The sequence below is a fragment of the Bombina bombina genome, chromosome 1 (assembly GCF_027579735.1).
Source record: "Bombina bombina isolate aBomBom1 chromosome 1, aBomBom1.pri, whole genome shotgun sequence".
Lineage (NCBI taxonomy): Eukaryota > Metazoa > Chordata > Amphibia > Anura > Bombinatoridae > Bombina > Bombina bombina.
In genome coordinates this window covers 1,199,345,929-1,199,362,459 of record NC_069499.1, presented here as the reverse complement: position 1 = coordinate 1,199,362,459, position 16,531 = coordinate 1,199,345,929, and positions in this window count along the sequence as shown.

The following is a 16,531-nucleotide window of genomic DNA, read 5'->3' as shown; positions in this document are numbered from 1 at the left end:
CTCAGCTGCTGGTGCTGCCGTAGGGATCACATCTGCTGGTGCTGCCGTAGGGATCACATCTGCTGGTGCTGCCGTAGGGATCACATCTGCTGGTGCTGCCGGAGGGATCACATCTGCTGGTGCTGCCTGAGGGATGATGACAGCTCTATGCTCCTCCTCAGATGCTGGAGCTCTTCCAAGCGAAGCAGATGGTGGAGATCTCTGGATGGACTGGTAGTCCCATTGCCGGCTGGTGTGCACCCACTCAGCCTGGTGGTATAATCCCTGACTGGCCTGATATTGGTGGGAGGGGTAAAGGCATCTACCCTTCGGGGCTGACTTGGCTCCCCCTCCAAGCCAAAGAAATAGTCCTACGGCCAGGGCTCCTTCCAGGTATCCTCTTGCACTGCTGGCGGCATGACCTCTGGATTGTCAATAGAGGCAGTCCATCCCAGCTCATGCCTGGGAGCATACTCTTGTTGGACTCTCTGGAGCGGTGGTCGAGGTGGAGAAATTCTTTGTGGCGGTGGTGGAGGTGGATGCATGGGCGCTTGCACCCTGGTGACTGGAGGTTCTGTGGAGGAGTCAAATGATGAGAGGGATTAGTACAGTCAGATATATATCCATGTGGGCATACAATGTACATGCTAGGGCCTATACACATTCTCATGTCAAACTCTATAACATGCATGTGCACATTGAGATTTGTGATATGAGGGTTTTTAATATGCAAAGTATACATGTATGTGTTTCATACAATAGTTCTGTGTACATGTCAGTGATGGTGAAAATGTGTTGTTTAAGTGACACTATGGTTGTGATGACTATAGTGTCCATTTACTGAAAACTCTACATGTGGCTTGTGGCCTGTGTTACTCTGAGACATGTTAGTATTTCACTATTCCACCTCATATCATGAATTTCAATGTGTTAAGTAGCATTAAACCCATTTTTATTCTTTCATGATTCAGCTAGAGCATGCAATTTTAAACAACTTTGTAATTTACTTCCATTACCTAATTTGCTTCATTCTCTTGATATTCTTAGCTGAAAAGCATATCTAGATAGGCTCAGAAGCTGCTGATTGGTGGCTGCACATCATTGCCTCGTGTGATTGCCTCACCCATGTGCATTGATATTTAATAAACAAAGAATAACAAAATAATGAAGGAAATTAGATAATAGAAGTAAATTGGGATGTTGTTTAAAACTGTATTCTCTATCTCAATAATGAAATAAAAAGATTTGCTTTCATGTCCCTTTAATGTGAAATTTAATTGTAGATGTTTTTGATAGTAGGCCAAATACCATGCTCCTCATTGTGTACATGAATGTGTGACATTATAGGATGTTTTATCTCAAATACATATAATACTGGTGTGTGGGATGTTATTCACCAGCATGCTGCGCTGATGTTGCAATCCCTGAGTCACGAGCCCCTGGAAGTCCACGGACTGCTGAGACGCTCAGGGACCTACAAATCAGCTCCTGCCACTCATTATATTCTGCCTCCTGGTGAGGCCCACCTCCTGTTGCCCTCTGGGACATTGCTTCTTGGCCCATCTTCTCCTTGACTCTCCTCTTACAATCGTTCCACCGTTTCTTTAGGCCATCCACAGTCCTCCTCTGCTGGGACACACCATTAACTGCCTCCTCCACCTTCAGCCAGGCATCTTTACACCTACGGGCAACTCCTTTGCCCTTCTCTTGGCCAAAGAGGGCGGTATGGTTCTCCAGGACGGCCTGGACTAGAGCGAGGTTTTCAGCAAAGATGAAGTTGGGGCACCTCATACGCTCCTCATCCTGGGCTGCCTGGCTCCCTCCCTGGGATGTCCCTGGTGTGGGTTCCTCCCTATCCTCTCCCTCCTCCCCCCTTCTATCCCCATGTGCACCCTCTATCCCTCTTCTACTGAGTGTGCCTGGCCTTGGGGCAACCCCACTCCCATCCTCCCTTCTAAGTCTCCCTCTCCCCACCCCACTGACTCCCTGATGGGGACCCTGCTGCTCTTCCTGACCATAATCCTCTCCCTGCAACTCCCCTTCCCTCCTCCCCCCCCCGCCCTAGCTCTCCCTGACATCCTCACACTACACACACTCACACACTCACACTTCAATCACACACAATCACAACCAAACGCTCAGCCTTTCACACTGTAAAAGATAAATAAAATATGTGAGGTGTTAGAAAAAAAATGTGTTGTGTATTTTGTATATGTGTGTATGCAAAATGTGTGCAATATGTAAAAAAGTGACAGTAATGTACAAGCTTAACAAACCCACCAAATCCGACCTAACTAAATCTATGCAATGCGCCTCTCTCTCTACTCTAACCACTTTCTCCTACTCACTGTAGTGTGCTGTAGCTCCAAGAACCAACCGAACACACTAAAGAAAATGGCGGCTGCGCAGGGGTTTAAGTATGATTTTTGAATGTCGTAATTACGTGGCGCATCTTTTAGAACTGGCGGTTAGTTGCGACGATTCGTTACCTAATTTGCATAAAACTACACTTTATTGAGAGTTTACGTGAACAAAATACTGGCGTAAGTACTTGCGACGACTAAAATGTGTATTTGCACACATTTTAGCTCATCTCCGTTTTTCTTTACTTACGCCAGTTTAGCATCTGACGGCGCAGTATATTGGATAGGTTGAGTTGCAAGGTGAAATTACAGGCGGTGTGGGTTCCCTCGCTTGCGCCGGAAACTACGCCGTATATCGGATCGCGCCCCAGATTGTGTGCTAATCGTATCGCGGTCCTGCGATATTAATATATTAATAGTGCTCCAGTTGTAATTTAGGCCAAATGTACATAGTAACAGTAAAGTAAAAAGTACATGCTCTGAAATATTAGAGAATGTAATTTTTGCATTTGTCCCTTTAAATGTCTATTTTGAAATAAATGGAAAACTTTTTTTCTAAATTTAATACATAGTTTCAGTTTCCTAACTTGTTAACCCTTTTAACAACATCGACATACTCTGTACGTTGCATGTTTTCAGCCTGGTAATTAGCATGGGTCTCACCAAAGGGGATGAGGTGCGCTATGACCACATGCCTCCCTTCAAATGTGAGCAGTGCTATTTAACCCCATAGAGCATAAACAACAACCAACGTACAGAGTGCATCTGCTGTCGTTAAGTACATAATTTATACACCATTACATCAATATATGTGTTTAAGTGAAGTTAGTTATTATAGTTACACACAGTACTGACATAAGCTATGTCCAGAATCATTATGGATCCTAACAAGGCTCCTCTAAATCCTCCAACAACGTTTGTTAAGTTAAAGGGACTTTAAACTCAAAAACTGTTTCTCGTGCCTATTAAAAAGCATGAGAAAAACAGTTAAAACTCCTTAAATTGATTTAGAAACTAACAGATGATTGTGTTTGTCCACAACTGAGTATTAGGGTTTTATATATATAATCTACTAGTTAATAAAGACAATGCCCACAGCTGTATTAGTGACAAGGCCTCACCTAACATATAAAAATACCTTGCTGTAGATTTATTTTAGATACAACAAAAATTAATCATAAAATATTTCTTGAAACTGCCCTTGCTCTTTTCAGCAACTGGTAATTTTCTCCTCTGCTCTATCAGTTCTGTCACTCACTGCTCGTTTCTCATGCTGCTGTCACCTCTGCCCTTTCTGTTACTTCTTTACATGCGCTAACCTTCTCCTGACACCTGTTCCTGCTTCATTGACTCCTACCCAACTCTCTTGCTATTATTTGTTCCTCTGATCTCTTGACTTTACCTTTTCATGTACTCAGCTTATTGGCACCTCTGTTGGCTGTTTCCTTCTCCTCTTTGTCTTCATTGCTTGCACCTTCCTCTCGTGCTGAATATTCTATCATACTCTCTGCTATCTTTCTCCTATAATTGTTTCCTTTCACCTCTCTTACAATCTCTCTTTTTTGTTCTCTCTTTTCTCCCAAATTCTATTTTCTTTTTCTCTGTCTACGTTTCCATGTATTTTATTCTTCTGTTATCTCTGTCTCTCCTAGTATTTTTTCTCAAGATCTATCAACCCCTAATGTCCTTCACTAATTTTCCCTTATCGTGATATTTATTCTTCCTTATGTTCTATATCATCCTTCTCCAAAGAGCTCCTGCCTTCAACTCAATCTCTCATAGATAATGGGATTTAAACCAAATTACACCAGTAGCTATGATAAAATGCCCTGGGGGTAAATTACTGGCCCGAGCAGCAACAATCTATGGGTAAGATAATGAAGATAAAGAGCTGCTTCCCAGTGAATAGCTAAGCAAGATGGATGTATTAACCCTATATGCATGGGAGGCACCACATGGCTGCCTGGAAGCAGAGAATTGTCATATACAACGTGAATTAAAGTCATTTCTCAATCCTGCTGTATATTATGTCATAAATAATTTTAGGAAACAATCTCCCTATCTTTGTGGCTGACCCTTTTACACATGAAATATGTCACTGTTATTAAGTCACTGGCCGTTTAACACATTAACAGCCAGATTACAAGTGGAGTGCTAATTAATGCTACCGGTCAAGCGTTAATTTACAGTAATACAGCTTTTTGAGCTTGTTGGGTTTGCGCTTGTATTTTGAGTTGAAAATAAACTGTTTTTGCTCTTCCACTCACCCAACAAGAGAAAAAAAACGTAACTTACAATATTGTGTGCACGTTCACGTATTCCCCCATAGAAGTCAATGAAGAAAAAAAGTGGAAAAAAACACCCCACTCTTGGGCAAACCCGATTGCATATTCTCATGTGCGCTAACCCAACATGAAAATATGAATATTTCACATTCCAGTGTTCTGCACAGAAACAAAGTATGTTCTATTTATTCATAAATAAACATTTCTACATACCGGTATATCTGATGGTATTTTGGTACAATATAAATATATACCTCTATATATATATATATATATATATATATATATATATATATATATATACATTATTATTATTATTATTCTTTATTTATAAAGCGCCAACAGATTCTGCAGCGCTGCCCATGGGTACAAGGATAGAAGTGCATCGGAGAAATACAATAAAATAAAAAAATTTACAAACAGATACAGGGGGAATTGAGGGCTCTATTCCCGTGGGAACTTACAATCTAGATGGGTAGGAGGGTGGGAAACAGGAGGTGGGGACTGCAAAGGTGGGAATGATATTAGTGAGGAGATGAGGGCAACTGTTGGGTTAGTGAAGTTCATTTGTTAATGAGTTGGTGATAGGCTTCCCTGAACAAAAAGGTCTTCAGGGAACATTTAAAGGAGGAGAGGTTAGGGGAGAGTCTGACGGCTCGAGGAAGTGCATTTCAGAGGGTTGGAGCCGCACGAGAGAAGTCCTGTAGTCTATACCTATATATAGGTATAGATATATACAGATATACAGTATATAGGAATATCTATTTAGAATGTGAAATATTTACAGTAAATATATAGTTAAAACCTTTATTAAAAATAAATAGTGCATAAATATGGGCTCCAATGCACTTATATTTGTATGTATATGTGTTTATATGTGAATATATGTCTGTAAATACATATATACACATAAAATACATATGTACACACACATATATATATATATATATATATATATATATATATATATATATATATATATATATATATATATATATAGTATCATAGCCATCTTTAGACATGTATATGTATGTATCTCAATGTTAAAGCTCTTTGCCTGCCTTTCTTTTCCCCAACACCTGAGATATCTTTGAGCCCTTATAAATTGTGTGATCTTTGGTATTTTAAATGGAATGATGTGATTGAAAGTTGGTCTTATTAGCAAGCTTCCAATGAACTCATACCACATGTGTATGTAATGTTAAAGTATGTCTTGATTATGTAGCAGTCAGTGTTTAAAGAGCACTTTGGTGTGCGCTCAATGTCATTACATAGCGAACATGGTGGTAGCGATCTTTATATGTTTATGTAATGTTTTTTTATTCATTACACACACTTATTTTAAGTTTTATTAATACTGAATAAAAATCAATGTTTAAGATACATGAAATGTATTAAAAAACGTAATTATTAAAATAGATATTTTCTTCATAAATAGAAAGAGTCCACAGCTGCATTAATTACTTTTGGGAATTCAGAACCTGGCCACCAGGAGGAGGCAAAGACACCCCAGCCAAAGGCTTAAATACTCCCCCCACTCCCCTCATCCCCCAGTCATTCTTTGCCTTTCGTCCGAGGAGGTAGGCAGCGAAGTGTCAAAAGTGTACGGTTAAGTCTATTATGGAGGGTAGTACTCTTCGCAATGGGACTGGAGTTTTAAGTAGTCCATTCAGCCTCTCAGTGAGAGCTTGGATGAAAGTTAGAGTCCGGAGATGCAGGGAGAGTCTTTCTGCGAAACAATCCCAACTCGTTTTTAACAGCTCCATAAGCAATCTGCGTTGACGAGCTTCGCTGCCTGCTTTCTTCTCTAAAGTCCATGGCAGAGGCAATGCTACTATCTGTCACACTTGAAGGGTCGTGTTCCTGTTCCATGGTGTAGATTCCGGTAAGATGGTTTCATTTTACTTTCATGATTGTATTGTACTACAAGTGTTTTCCCGAGAGGCTACCACCTTGCAGGATTAACTATAATTAGGGTCTCAGTGAGGCTCCTTTTGTATCTTGGAATCAAGGGTTAATATCTCCTGAGGGGGGTTATTGAACAGGGGGGTCTTTAATCATGTTTGCTATGTGATTCAACCTGCTTATGTGTAGTTTTACTTAGGCTCATGGCTTGTGGGACATAACGGCCCTGAAAGTGATGTGGCCTTTGCGGTCGGGCGTGCTTTTTTTGGACTGTGTGACTTACCTTGTGACCAGACACGGTCACATTTTTGACTCCCCAATTCCGCATTCCTGACTGTGTGGCGACGGAAAAATTCTGGTCCGCTGGTGTCTGGTGCATAGGAGGTGGTGAGTGCCCCAGCCATTGTGGGTATAAGGTGCCTTTTTTCAAATTCGGTCCATTTTTTTGTATTCATATCTCAGTTATGGAGGACTCTGATGTTGAGATTGAAGTAGTCTTTGATTCAGATTCTACTTATTGTGAAGAATATGAATCGGTCCAGATGACACATGACAGTCAGTTATGTTCCGTAGGCCATTTTAGAGGGCTCGATTCCTCGGGATCAGGGAATCAGGGGGCCACTGAGCCATCTGCCTCTGGGGGTTCTGTCCCTCGAGAGGCGAGTTCCCTAACACTTACTGTTACTACACGTGCAGGTAACCCAGATTATGCTTATCCCTCACTGGATGGTGGTTTGTTCCCTCCGGAGGTTGTGGCACGTTTCCGTATGCAAATACTTATAGCGTTAGCAGATCTGCAGATTCCAGATGTCTGCTTAAGATTATGTTCGTGTCCCGTCAACCTGGGTCCCCCAGGCATGGGGTGGCCCGTTCAGCCCCCTGGGGGAGCGATTGGTCCTGAGGCTCCAGCAGAGGTGTGCTGTGCTTTTCGATATAGACTGGCGTGTCTTTGTGTTCTGTTACGACATGTTTTGGCGTTGTTGGAGGATCACATCCTTAATGGATATAGGAGTTCTCAATCTTCTACTTTAAATAATACACAGAATTAATTATAAGGGGATGAAGTAATCCTCTTATAGTCTGATCATTGAGTATCCTTTCCAGTCTGAGCTTGGACAAGCAGGGTTCCATTGGGCTGATCCTGCAGTATGTCTGTTCACCTTGGGTGAAAACCTACGGGTTGCCTTTTCTTTTATTTAATCAGATGAGGATGAATTTTATTTGATTAAAGAGCTCATGTTTTGTTTTATATTCCTTCGGGACATTTTCTTCTGGAATCGATACTTGCGATTTCTTGATCGCACTGGTTACTTCTACGGAAGTTGTTTTGGGGACACGTTTAGTCCTTTGTTTGTCTGACGTTTATTTCTCCCTCCCTGGGGGTGAATTACGGCTTTGACATTAATGGCTAAGGTTCAGCTCCTTCTGTCTTGAGGCCTATTTCAAACACGTGGCGCCTGTTCTACCTGGTTCGGTTTGGGCGTTGTGTGATTACATTATTATTTGTGTTTTTCTTATCTTGTTTTTACAAGTGTTAGATAAGCATTCTGAGGGAACTGGGGGTCCGTAGGGCATGCAGGACTGGCTCAGCCCTCAACAGCCCTTCGAGTTGGTCATCTGGGACTCGGTGGAGTTCAAGTGCGTCACACACTGTTGGTTTCTGATATGTTGGAATTTGAGTGTTTCCTTCCCCATGTGGGTTGAGGATTTGGAGGACTTAGTGCCTCTTTGCTGCTGTTATGGCGGTCTTACCCTTCAAGGGCAATTGAAATTGTCCTTCTGGGCTTGTTCTTTTTGGAACTCTTCCCTCGGGTTGAGTTCTCTGGACTTTTTCCATTTTCTTCTTAAGCGGTTGAGGCCGCCTTATGGGAGGGCCTTGCGGTCTTTTCTACTCTGGGAGTTAGTCGTTCCTTATTAGGAATTATAGGCTATGTGGTCTCCTTATCCTGGTTCCGTCTAGGAGTTGTTTCTGGGATGCTATGCATTCTTTTTTCCTTAAATATTGTCCTCTGGTTCTGTACTCTGAGGAGATTATGGAGACTAGCCTTTGTTAACTCGCTCTTCTGGTGACTTTGTCCCCAATATTTTTCTTTGGTTCTGGAAGTTGGGTGTTGTATGCCTGTTGGGCTTAGAATCTTTGTGGTTCTGTTGTGCCTTAGCTCTTTCAGAGCTGGACTTCTGTAATGGGTGTTCCCTTCCCCTTGGGTTGGGATTTTTGAGTGAGTCCTAGACCCGTTTGCTGGGTTAGTTTTATCTTCTGTGTAGTCTGTTTTATTCAGACGGGGTATGGTGTTTCCTGGAGTATTGTTGATTTAAACAATTCTGGGGCTCGGGCCTTACATTTGTCTGGCTCTTCTGGGCCTAAGCCAGCTGGTCAGATTAGGAGTTAGCTCCATGGTTTTACTACCTGGATCCCGCTGTTGCGGATACTCTTTCTTCATGGACTTATCTGGCATTCTTTTTCCTGAATTTTATGATCCTATAGCTGGTTCGGGAGCTCTATTATTCCAGGGAACATAGACTATGGTCTCACTGGTTGAGCTACTAGCAGCTTGGCCAGGAGTTCTGTGAGCTCAGGCTCCTCAGGGCCTGCCTTGTTCTTGAACGGTGTGTGGGAAGTTCCCTTTTCATTTTCCTCAGTGGCGCCTGGATGTTTTTCATTCTGCTCAGACTATGGTTTTGGCCTTGTGAGCATGTGCACTGTTCTTTAGCCGTGCCCTTCCCTTGGGGGGGGGGTTGTTTGCCTTTCTTAAGGAGGTAAGTTTTTCCTCTCTCTGGAGGATGGTTGTCCTGCCTGTATGCAGGGGGTTGGAACAGGTGGTTTATCCTGTACAGAGAGTCATCCACTTTCTAGGATTGTTCTGTTCCGTTTGGGAGTTTGCAGTCTCCAAGTTAGATCTCAAGTTACGCTTGTATCTATGGGGTTTTCCTTGTGAGTACCTGGGGACGTGCTGTGTGGTGACTGCCATAGAGTGTCGGGCTAGTTATCATAGGGCTTGTGCCCTTTTCAGCCTATCTCTATGGGTTACTAATTGGGAGTACCTGTTTGTAGGTGCTTCTGGAAGGCTCCCAAGCTCTGTTGGGGTGCCTAAGGCCATCCCATTCCTCCCTTTTATCTGAGGGCTGGTGGTTGGGGTCCTTTCTGTTCCCCTGTCTCTCAGACCTTTAGGTTATTTGGGTCTGGTGTTGGATTAGGATCTGAGATAGGTTATCTATCTTCAGAGCATTGAGGTACGGTGAGCCTCTTTGAGGTTTCGGGCTCCTCGTTGTTCCAGAGACGTGGGTAGGCCTTGCGGCTTTGCATAAACTGCAGTGTACCCGCTAATTAGTAGAAGTCTGTCTGTGGTGTTGGCTATCTATCTTCGGCTGTTTTTCCTTGTCTGCAGGTATTTTATTTTCCAAAGTCATCCTGGTATGACGGCAGTGTGTGGTGTTTAGAGGTTGCTTCTCTGGGGTTGATGTACATATTGGTTTGGGAGTATTTCGATATTCTGAGTTCTGGCGACTTGGGACTCCGGTTTCAGTCATTTTTTCGGGGCGGTTGCTCTGTTTTTTCAGAGAAGTTTTCTTCTCTGTTCTGATACCCAGTCTCAACCTTGGGGTTCTGTACAGTTCGGGTTCTGGGTGTTGTCTTCCCTTGTTTCAGGAACCCTTAGGGTCCATGTGAGCTTAGCTTACTTTTTGGGTTTTTTTATTTTTATTTGGATCTTATTGCACCCTTTTTAGGGTCTTCCAGGAATCCTCGTTTGTTCCTCCATGTCCTCTCTCCTTTGGGAGTTTTCGGTTGCTGTTCCCCTTTCTCTGTAAGGGTGTGTGGTTGAGGGCCATCCTTTAGGGGATGGTGTCTTCTGGAGGGGTGTTGGCTCAGTTGAGCCAGTTTCTGTGGTCTCTAGCAAGGCTTGTGGACTCTCTGCGGGTCAGTGTCCTTGGGGCCTTTTTTCCTTTTTATATGTTTTCCTGGCTTTGAACGAATCAGGATTTTTGCTGGGTTGTGGTTTCAGGCTTGGTGCCCTCAGAATGGGCCACCTTCTGTACCCTCCCGTTTTTAGCATTCAGTGTCCTCTATAGCTTGGGTATTGTCTTCACAAAAGTAATGAATTTAGCTGTGGACTCTTTCCATTTATGAAGAAAAACATAAATTATGCTTACCTGATCATTTTCTTTTCTTCAGATGGAAAGAGTCCACAGCTCCCCACCTGTGTTCTTATGTGGGACGGTCGTTATTTTTTGTTCTTCTGGCACCTTTTCACCCTGATATTTATTCTACTATTCCTTGTTCCTCGGCAGAATGACTGGGGAATGAGGGAAGTGGGAGGAGCATTTAAGCCTTTGGCTGGGGTGTTCTTTGCCTCCTCCTGGTGGCCAGGTTCTGAATTACCAAAAGCAATGAATGCAGCTGTGGACTCTTTCCATCTGAAGAAAAGAAAATTATCAGTTAAGCATAATTTATGTTTTTTAATTTATATTTTCAAATTAAAATACAAACACTCAGGGTAGCAAAGGGGTTATTTCAGCTAACAGCCCCAGCATTTAGCAAAGCAAAATCTGTCTTTGTTGTTACACTTCAAACCCCAAACTACGGCTAGGTTACGAGTTTTTCGTTTTGAGCTGTGCGGTGCTAACGAGCAGTTTTCTCTCACCACTCACTTACCTACAGCACTGGTATTACAGGTTTTTACAAACCCAGCGTTAAAACGCACTCCAATACCAGCGCTGCTTAAGTCAGCGGTGAGCTGGTCGTACGTGCTTGTGCATGATTTCCCCATAGGAATCAACGGGGAGAGCCGTCTGAGAAAAAGTCTAACACCTGCAAAAAAGCAGGGTAAAACTCAGTAACGCAGCCCCATTGATTCCTATGGGGAAATAAAATTTATGTCTACACCTAACACCCTAACATGAACCCCGAGTCTAAACACCCCTAATCTTACACTTATTAACCCCTAATCTGCCGCCCCTTACATCGCCGACACCTACATTATACTTATTAACCCCTAATCTGCTGCCCCCAACATCGCCGACATGTACATTATATTTATTAACCCCTAATCTGCCGCCCCCAATGTTGCCGCCACCTACCTACATTTATTAACCCCTAATCTGCTGCCCCCAACATCACCGCCACTATAATAAAAAATTTAACCCCTAAACTGCTGCACTCCCGCCTCGCAAACATTAGTTAAATATTATTAACCCCTAATCTACCGTACCTACAGCACTGGTATTACAGGTTTTTACAAACCCAGCGTTAAAACGCACTCCAATACCAGCGCTGCTTAAGTCAGCGGTGAGCTGGTCGTACGTGCTTGTGCATGATTTCCCCATAGGAATCAACGGGGAGAGCCGTCTGAGAAAAAGTCTAACACCTGCAAAAAAGCAGGGTAAAACTCAGTAACGCAGCCCCATTGATTCCTATGGGGAAATAAAATTTATGTCTACACCTAACACCCTAACATGAACCCCGAGTCTAAACACCCCTAATCTTACACTTATTAACCCCTAATCTGCCGCCCCTTACATCGCCGACACCTACATTATACTTATTAACCCCTAATCTGCTGCCCCCAACATCGCCGACATGTACATTATATTTATTAACCCCTAATCTGCCGCCCCCATTGTTGCCGCCACCTACCTACATTTATTAACCCCTAATCTGCTGCCCCCAACATCACCGCCACTATAATAAAAAATTTAACCCCTAAACTGCTGCACTCCCGCCTCGCAAACATTAGTTAAATATTATTAACCCCTAATCTGCCGTCCCGAACATCGCCGCCACCTACCTACATTTATTAACCCCTAATCTGCCACCCTCAACGTCGCCGCCACTATACTAAATGTATTAACCCCTAAACCTAAGTCTAACCCTAACCCTAACACCCCCTAACAAATATAATTTAAATAAATCTATCTAAAAAATCCTATCATTACCTAAATTATTCCTATTTAAAACTAAATACTTACCTATAAAATAAACCCTAAACTAGCTACAATATAACTAATAGTTACATTGTAGCTAGCTTAGGGTTTATTTTTATTTTACAGGCAAGTTTGTATTTATTTTAACTAGGCAGAATAGTTATTAAATAGTTATTAAATAGTTATTAACTATTTAATAACTACCTAGCTAAAATAAATACAAAAGTACCTGTAAAATAAAACCTAACCGAAGTTACAATAACACCTAACACTACACTATAATTAAATAAATTAACTCAATTAACAACAATTAAATAAATTAAATTAAACGTAGCGTTAAAAGCAGCGTTAAGCCTCATAGCGCTGCTTTTTCACTACCGCTGCTATTACGAGTCTTGTAGGTACAGCTGTCCCGCACACTTTTTTGGCCTTACCACAAATCAACTTACACAATTTGCGTAAGTCTATTTTCAATGGGACTTCCATAGCGCCGGTATTACAAGCTTTTTTTTTTAGGCCAAAAAGTGAGCGGTACAGCCTATCCTGCAAGATTCGTAATGCATTCTAAAGTTAGAAGTTATAAGTTTTACTCTACAATGCTGTAGCATAAAACTAATAACTAAAGTGCTAAAAAGTACACTAACACCCATAAACTACCTATTAACCCCTAAACCGAGGCCCTCCCGCATCACAAACACTAAAATAAAATTATTAACCCCTAATTTGCTGCTCCAGACATCGCAGCCACTAGAATAAACATATTAACCCCTAAACTGCCACACTCCCGCTTCACAAACATTAGTTAAATATTATTAACCCCTAATCTGCTGTCCCTAACATCGCCACCACCGACCTACATTTATTAACCCCTAATCTGCCGCCCCCAACGCCGCCGCCACTATACTATATTTATTAACCCCTAAACCTAAGTCTAACCCTAACACCCCCTAACTTAAATATAATTAAAATAAATCTAAATAAAGCCTACTATCATTACCTAAATAATTCATATTTAAAACTAAATACTTACCTGCAAAATAAACCCTAAGCTAGCTACAATATAACTAATAGCTACATTGTAGCTATCTTATGGTTTATTTTTATTTTACAGGCAAGTTTGTATTTATTTTAACTAGGTAGACTAGTTAGTAAATAGTTATTAACTATTTACTAACTAACTAGCTAAAATAAATACAAATTTACCTGTAAAATAAAACCTAACCAATGTTACACTAACACCTAACCTTACACTACAATAAAATAAATTACCTAAATTAAATACAATTAAATAAATACAATTACCTAAATTACAAAAACAAACAAACACTAAATTACACAAAATAAAAAACAAATTACAAGATATTTAAACTAATTACACCTAATCTAATAGCCCTATCAAAATAAAAAAAAGCCCCTAGCCTAAACTAAACTACCAATAGCCCTTAAAAGGGCCTTTTGCGGGGCATTGCCCCAAAGAAATCAGCTCTTTTACCTGTAAAAAAAATACAAACAACCCCCCCAACAGTAAAACCAACACCCACACAGCCAACCCCCCAAACAAAACCCTAACTAAGAAACCTAAGCTCCCCATTGCCCTGAAAAGGGCATTTGTATGGGCGTTGCCCTTAAAAGGGCATTTAGCTCTATTGCAGCCCAAACCCTAACCTAAAAATAAAACCCACCCAATAAACCCTTAAAAAACCTAACACTAACCCCTGAAGATCCACTTACAGTTTTGAAGACAGGACATCCATCCTCAATGAAGCCTGGAGAAGTCCTCAACGAAGTGGCAAGATGGTGGACCACTTCTCCCGGCTTGGATGAAGACCTCTCCCGGCTTCGTTGGGGACTTCTTGCCGCTTTGTTGAGGACTTCTCCCTGCTTCGTTGAGGTTGGATGTCCGGTCTTCAAAACTGTAAATGGATCTTCAGGGGTTAGTATTAGGTTTTTTAAGGGTTTATTGGGAGGGTTTTATTTTTAGGTTAGGGTTTGGGCCACAATATAGCTAAATACCCTTTTAAGGACAATGCCAATACAAATGCCCTTTTCAGGGCAATGGGGAGCTTAGGTTTTTTTAGTTAGAGTTTTATTTGGGGGTTGGTTGTGTGGGTGGTGGGTTTTACTGTTGGGGGGTTGTTTATGTTTTTTTTATACAGGTAAAAGAGCTTATTTCTTTGGGCCAATGCCCAACAAAAGGCCCTTTTAAGGGCTATTGGTAGTTTAGTTTAGGCTAGGGTTTTTTTTAATTTTGGAGGGGGGCTTTTTTATTTTGATAGGGCTATTAGATTAGGTGTAATTAGTTTAAATATCTTGTAATTTGTTTTTTATTTTATGTAATTTATAGTTTAGTTTTTTTTGTAATTTAGGTAATTGTATTTAATTTATTTATTGTATTTAATTTAGGTAATTTATTTAAATTATTTATTTATTTATTTAATTGTAGTGTAAGGTTAGGTATTAGTGTAACTTAGGTTAGGTTTTATTTACAGGTAAATTTTATTTATTTTAGCTAGGTAGTTATTAAATAGTTAATAACTATTTAATAACTATTCTACCTAGTTAAAATAAATACAAACTTGCCTTTAAAATAAAAATAAACCCTAAGATAGCTACAATGTAACTATTAGTTATATTGTAGCTAGCTTAGTTTTTTTTTACAGGTACGTATTTAGTTTTAAATAGGAATTATTTACGCCTAGATTACGAGTTTTGCGTTAGAGGCTGTGCAGTGCTAATGAGCAGTTTATGCTCACCACTCACTTACATACAATGCTGGTATTACAGGTTTTTTCAAACCCAGCGTTAGCCGCAAAAAAGTGAGAGTAGAGCAAAATTTTGCTCCACATCTCACCTCAATACCAGCGCTGCTTACGTTAGCGGTGAGTTGCTAAAACGTGCTTGTGCACGATTTCCCCATAGGAATCAATGGGGGAGAGCCGGCTCTCCCCCATTGATGCAATCAACCAATAGGATTGAACTGGCATTCTATTGGCTGATTGGAACAGCCAATAGAATGCCAGCTCAATCCTATTGGCTGATTGGATCAGCCAATAGGATTGAAGTTCAATCCTATTGGCTGATTGCATCAGCCAATAGGATTTTTTCTACCTTAATTCCGATTGGCTGATAGAATTCTATCAGTCAATCGGAATTGAAGGGACGCCATCTTGGATGACGTCATTTAAAGAAACCTTCATTCAGTCGTCGGCCGTCGTCAGAAGAGGATGCTCCGCGTCGGATGTCTTGAAGATGGACCCGCTCCACGCTGGATGGATGAAGATAGAAGATGCCGTCTGGATGAAGATAGAAGATGCCGTCTGGATGAAGACTTCTGCCCGTCTGGAGGACCACTTCTGCCCGGTTGGATGAAGACTTCTGCCCGTCTGGAGGACCACTTCTGCCCGGGTGGGTGAAGACGTATCCCGGTAAGGTGATCTTCAAGGGGTTAGTGTTAGGTTTTTTTAAAGGGGGATTGGGTAGGTTTTAGAGTAGGGTTGGTTGTGTGGGTGGTGGGTTTTAATGTTGGGGGGGTATTTGTACTTTTTTTTTTACAGGTAAAAGCTGATTACTTTGGGGCAATGCCCAGCAAAAGGCCCTTTTAAGGGCTATTTGTAATTTAGTGTAGGGTAGGGCTTTTTTTTATTTTGGGGGGCTTTTTTATTTTTTTAGGGGGATTAGAGTAGGTGTAATTAGTTTAAAAATCTTGTAATTTGTTTATTATTTTCAGTAATTTAGTGGGGGTTTTTTTCGTACTTTAGATCATTTTATTTAATTGTAATTAATTGTATTTAATTTAGTTAATGTATTTAATTATAGTGTAGTGTTAGGTGTTAGTGTAACTTAGGTTAGGTTTTATTTTACAGGTCAATTTGTCTTTATTTTAACTATTAAATAGTTAATAACTATTTTTATTTTATTTTTTTAAATATTTTTTGTTGAGGTTTTGCATAACAAACATAAAAACATAGTCCGCCTTTTGAAAACAAAAGAAAGATACAAACATAGCTGAGCAAAATAATTCAACAAATATAAAATACACAGTTAATAGGCTGATGGAACCTCGATTTTGTGATACAATAG